Below are 6,708 nucleotides of genomic sequence, written 5' to 3' on the forward strand. Positions count from 1 at the left end.
TGGGTTTTTTCTATTTTGGATCCCGTAGTAATGAGGTTCCACACCGAAACAGACAATTAAACTGGTTGCGATTAATATTTAAGAGGATAACGCCAGTTATGTCTAGGGTAGGTGTGGGATTTGTCATCATCTGGCTCGTACTTTCGCGTTTATCGCATACTTGTTGGCCAGATCCAGGCCTTTTTCTGGTTTGGATCACGTAGTAATGTGGTACCACACTGAAACAGTCAACAGAAGCTGGTTCCGATTAGTATTTTAGAGGATAACGCTGGTTATGTCTGGGTCAGTTCTTGTATTTGCAATCATCTGGCTCATACATTCGCCTTTTTCGCATACTTGTTGGCCAGATCCTGGGTTTTTTCTGGTTTGGATCCCGTCGCAATGTGGTTCCACACCGAAACAGTCAATTAAACCTGGTTGCGATTAATATTTTAGAGGATAATGCCGGTTATGTCTAGTTTAGGTCTGGTATTTGTCCTCATCTCGCTCGTACTTCCGCATTTTTCGCTTACTTGTTGGCCTGATCCTGGCCTTTTTCTGGCTTGGACCACGTAGTACCGTTGGTACCACACCGAAACAGTCAATTAAACCTGGTTGCGAATAATATTTTAGAGGATAACGCTGGTTATGTCTCGGATAGGTCTGGGATTTGCCCTCATGTGGCTCGTACATTCGCACTTTTTGCATACTTGTTGACCAGATCCTGGGCTTTTTCTGGTTTGGATCACGTAGTAATGTGGTACCACACTGTCAATAAAAGCTGGTTCCGATTAATAGTTTAGAGGATAACGCCGGTTATGTCTGGGTTAGGTCTGGCATTTGTCCTCATCTGGCTCATACATTCGCCTTTTTCGCATACTTGTTGGCCAGATCCTGGCCTTTTTCTGGTTTGGATCACGTAGTAATGAGGTACCACACCGAAACAGTCAATTAAACCTGGTTGCGATTACTATTTTGGAGGATAACGTCGGTTATGTCAGGGTTTGGTCTGGTATTTGCAATCATCTGGCTCATACTTTCGCGTTTTTCGCATACTTGTTGGCCAGATCCTGGGTTTTTTCTGTTTTGGATCCCGTAGTAATGAGGTTCCACACCGAAACAGTCAATTAAACCTGGTTGCGATTACTATTTTGGAGGATAACGTCGGTTATGTCTAGGGTAGGTCTGGGATTTGTCATCATCTGGCTCGTACTTTCGCGTTTATCGCATACTTGTTGGCCAGATCCAGGCCTTTTTCTGGTTTGGATCACGTAGTAATGTGGTACCACACTGAAACAGCCAATAGAAGCTGGTTCCGATTAGTATTTTAGAGGATAACGCTGGTTATGTCTGGGTCAGTGCTTGTATTTGCAATCATCTGGCTCATACATTCGCGTTTTTCGCATACTTGTTGGACAGATCCTGGGCTTTTTCAGGTTTGGATCACGTAGTATTGCGGTACCACACCGAAACAGTCAATTACACCTGGTGGCGATTAATATTTTAGAGGATAACGCCGGTTATGTCTGGGTTAGGTCTGGTATTTGCCCTCATCTGGCACGCACTTTCGCATTATTCGCATACTTGTTGGCCAGATCCTGGCCTTTTTCTGGTTTGGATCACGTAGTAACGCGGTACCACACAGAAACAGTCAATTATACCTGGTTGCGATTACTATTTTGGAGGATAACGTCGGTTATGTCTGGGTTTGGTCTGGTATTTGCAATCATCTGGCTCATACTTTCGCGTTTTTCGCATACTTGTTGGCCAGATCCTGGGTTTTTTCTGTTTTGGATCCCGTAGTAATGAGGAACCACACCGAAACAGTCAAATAAACCTGGTTGCGATTACTATTTTGGAGGATAACGCCGGTTATGTCTCGGTTAGGTCTGGGATTTGCCCTCATCTGGCTCGTACTTTCGCACTTTTTGCATACTTGTTGACCAGATCCAAGGCTTTTTCTGGTTTGGATCACGTAGTAATGTGGTACCACACTGTCAATAAAAGCTGGTTCCGATTAATAGTTTGGAGGATAACGCCGGTTATGTCTGGGGTAGGTCTGGTATTAGCCCTCATCTGTCTCGTACTTTCGCGTGTTTCGCATTGTTCTTGGTCAGATCCTGGGTTTTGTCTGGTTTGGATCTCGTAGTAATGTGGTACCACACCGAAACGGTTAATTAAACCTGGTTGCGATTAATATTTTAGAGGATAACGCCGGTTATGTCTCGGTTAGGTCTGGGATATGCCCTCATTTGCCTCTTACAATCGCACTTTTCGCATACTTGTTGGCCAGATCCTGGGCTTTTTCTTGTTTGGATCACGTAGTAATGTGGTACCACACTGTCAATAAAAGCTGGTTCCGCTTAGTATTTTACAGGGTAACGCTGGTTATGCCTGGGTTAGTTCTTGTATTTGCAATCATCTGGCTCATACATTCGCGTTTTTCGCATACTTGTTGGCCAGATCCTGGGCTTTTTCTGGTTTGGATCCCGTAGTAATGAGGTACCACACCGAAACAGTCAATTACACCTGGTGGCGATTTATATTTTAGAGGATAACGCCGGTTATGTCTGGGTTAGGTCTCGTATTTGCCCTCATCTGGCACGCACTTTCGCATTATTCGCATACTTGTTGGCCAGATCCTGGCCTTTTTCTGGTTTGGATCACGTAGTAACGCGGTACCGCACCGAAACAGTCAACTAAACTGGCTGCGATTTACATTTTAGAGGATAACGCCGGTTATGTCTCGGATAGGTCTGGGATTTGCCCTCATGTGGCTCGTACATTCGCACTTTTTGCATACTTGTTGACCAGATCCTGGGCTTTTTCTGGTTTGGATCACGTAGTAATGTGGTACCACACTGTCAATAAAAGCTGGTTCCGATTAATAGTTTAGAGGATAACGCAGGTTATGTCTGGGTTAGGTCTGGCATTTGTCCTCATCTGGCTCATACTTTCGCGTTTTTCGCATACTTGTTGGCCAGATCCTGGGTTTTTTCTATTTTGGATCCCGTAGTAATGAGGTTCCACACCGAAACAGACAATTAAACTGGTTGCGATTAATATTTAAGAGGATAACGCCAGTTATGTCTAGGGTAGGTCTGGGATTTGTCATCATCTGGCTCGTACTTTCGCGTTTATGGCATACTTGTTGGCCAGATCCAGGCCTTTTTCTGGTTTGGATCACGTAGTAATGTGGTACCACACTGAAACAGTCAACAGAAGCTGGTTCCGATTAGTATTTTAGAGGATAACGCTGGTTAGGTCTGGGTCAGTTCTTGTATTTGCAATCATCTGGCTCATACATTCGCCTTTTTCGCATACTTGTTGGCCAGATCCTGGCCTTTTTCTGGTTTGGATCACGTAGTAATGAGGTACCACACCGAAACAGTCAATTAAACCTGGTTGCGATTACTATTTTGGAGGATAACGTCGGTTATGTCAGGGTTTGGTCTGGTATTTGCAATCATCTGGCTCATACTTTCGCGTTTTTCGCATACTTGTTGGCCAGATCCTGGGTTTTTTCTGTTTTGGATCCCGTAGTAATGAGGTTCCACACCGAAACAGTCAATTAAACCTGGTTGCGATTACTATTTTGGAGGATAACGTCGGTTATGTCTAGGGTAGGTCTGGGATTTGTCATCATCTGGCTCGTACTTTCGCGTTTATCGCATACTTGTTGGCCAGATCCAGGCCTTTTTCTGGTTTGGATCACGTAGTAATGTGGTACCACACTGAAACAGCCAATAGAAGCTGGTTCCGATTAGTATTTTAGAGGATAACGCTGGTTATGTCTGGGTCAGTGCTTGTATTTGCAATCATCTGGCTCATACATTCGCGTTTTTCGCATACTTGTTGGACAGATCCTGGGCTTTTTCAGGTTTGGATCACGTAGTATTGCGGTACCACACCGAAACAGTCAATTACACCTGGTGGCGATTAATATTTTAGAGGATAACGCCGGTTATGTCTGGGTTAGGTCTGGTATTTGCCCTCATCTGGCACGCACTTTCGCATTATTCGCATACTTGTTGGCCAGATCCTGGCCTTTTTCTGGTTTGGATCACGTAGTAACGCGGTACCACACAGAAACAGTCAATTATACCTGGTTGCGATTACTATTTTGGAGGATAACGTCGGTTATGTCTGGGTCAGTTCTTGTATTTGCAATCATCTGGCTCATACATTCGCCTTTTTCGCATACTTGTCGGCCAGATCCTGGCCTTTTTCTGGTTTGGATCACGTAGTAATGAGGTACCACACCGAAACAGTCAATTAAACCTGGTTGCGATTACTATTTTGGAGGATAACGTCGGTTATGTCAGGGTTTGGTCTGGTATTTGCAATCATCTGGCTCATACTTTCGCGTTTTTCGCATACTTGTTGGCCAGATCCTGGGTTTTTTCTGTTTTGGATCCCGTAGTAATGAGGTTCCACACCGAAACAGTCAATTAAACCTGGTTGCGATTACTATTTTGGAGGATAACGTCGGTTATGTCTAGGGTAGGTCTGGGATTTGTCATCATCTGGCTCGTACTTTCGCGTTTATCGCATACTTGTTGGCCAGATCCAGGCCTTTTTCTGGTTTGGATCACGTAGTAATGTGGTACCACACTGAAACAGCCAATAGAAGCTGGTTCCGATTAGTATTTTAGAGGATAACGCTGGTTATGTCTGGGTCAGTGCTTGTATTTGCAATCATCTGGCTCATACATTCGCGTTTTTCGCATACTTGTTGGACAGATCCTGGGCTTTTTCAGGTTTGGATCACGTAGTATTGCGGTACCACACCGAAACAGTCAATTACACCTGGTGGCGATTAATATTTTAGAGGATAACGCCGGTTATGTCTGGGTTAGGTCTGGTATTTGCCCTCATCTGGCACGCACTTTCGCATTATTCGCATACTTGTTGGCCAGATCCTGGCCTTTTTCTGGTTTGGATCACGTAGTAACGCGGTACCACACAGAAACAGTCAATTATACCTGGTTGCGGTTACTATTTTGGAGGATAACGTCGGTTATGTCTGGGTTTGGTCTGGTATTTGCAATCATCTGGCTCATACTTTCGCGTTTTTCGCATACTTGTTGGCCAGATCCTGGGTTTTTTCTGTTTTGGATCCCGTAGTAATGAGGAACCACACCGAAACAGTCAAATAAACCTGGTTGCGATTACTATTTTGGAGGATAACGCCGGTTATGTCTCGGTTAGGTCTGGGATTTGCCCTCATCTGGCTCGTACTTTCGCACTTTTTGCATACTTGTTGACCAGATCCAAGGCTTTTTCTGGTTTGGATCACGTAGTAATGTGGTACCACACTGTCAATAAAAGCTGGTTCCGATTAATAGTTTGGAGGATAACGCCGGTTATGTCTGGGGTAGGTCTGGTATTAGCCCTCATCTGTCTCGTACTTTCGCGTGTTTCGCATTGTTCTTGGTCAGATCCTGGGTTTTGTCTGGTTTGGATCTCGTAGTAATGTGGTACCACACCGAAACGGTTAATTAAACCTGGTTGCGATTAATATTTTAGAGGATAACGCCGGTTATGTCTCGGTTAGGTCTGGGATTTGCCCTCATTTGCCTCTTACAATCGCACTTTTCGCATACTTGTTGGCCAGATCCTGGGCTTTTTCTTGTTTGGATCACGTAGTAATGTGGTACCACACTGTCAATAAAAGCTGGTTCCGCTTAGTATTTTACAGGGTAACGCTGGTTATGCCTGGGTTAGTTCTTGTATTTGCAATCATCTGGCTCATACATTCGCGTTTTTCGCATACTTGTTGGCCAGATCCTGGGCTTTTTCTGGTTTGGATCCCGTAGTAATGAAGTACCACACCGAAACAGTCAATTACACCTGGTGGCGATTTATATTTTAGAGGATAACGCCGGTTATGTCTGGGTTAGGTCTCGTATTTGCCCTCATCTGGCACGCACTTTCGCATTATTCGCATACTTGTTGGCCAGATCCTGGCCTTTTTCTGGTTTGGATCACGTAGTAACGCGGTACCGCACCGAAACAGTCAACTAAACTGGCTGCGATTTACATTTTAGAGGATAACGCCGGTTATGTCTCGGATAGGTCTGGGATTTGCCCTCATGTGGCTCGTACATTCGCACTTTTTGCATACTTGTTGACCAGATCCTGGGCTTTTTCTGGTTTGGATCACGTAGTAATGTGGTACCACACTGTCAATAAAAGCTGGTTCCGATTAATAGTTTAGAGGATAACGCCGGTTATGTCTGGGTTAGGTCTGGCATTTGTCCTCATCTGGCTCATACTTTCGCGTTTTTCGCATACTTGTTGGCCAGATCCTGGGTTTTTTCTATTTTGGATCCCGTAGTAATGAGGTTCCACACCGAAACAGACAATTAAACTGGTTGCGATTAATATTTAAGAGGATAACGCCAGTTATGTCTAGGGTAGGTCCGGGATTTGTCATCATCTGGCTCGTACTTTCGCGTTTATGGCATACTTGTTGGCCAGATCCAGGCCTTTTTCTGGTTTGGATCACGTAGTAATGTGGTACCACACTGAAACAGTCAACAGAAGCTGGTTCCGATTAGTATTTTAGAGGATAACGCTGGTTAGGTCTGGGTCAGTTCTTGTATTTGCAATCATCTGGCTCATACATTCGCCTTTTTCGCATACTTGTTGGCCAGATCCTGGCCTTTTTCTGGTTTGGATCACGTAGTAATGAGGTACCACACCGAAACAGTCAATTAAACCTGG

The sequence above is a fragment of the Colletes latitarsis genome, unplaced genomic scaffold (genome assembly GCF_051014445.1).
Source record: "Colletes latitarsis isolate SP2378_abdomen unplaced genomic scaffold, iyColLati1 scaffold0018, whole genome shotgun sequence".
NCBI lineage: Eukaryota > Metazoa > Arthropoda > Insecta > Hymenoptera > Colletidae > Colletes > Colletes latitarsis.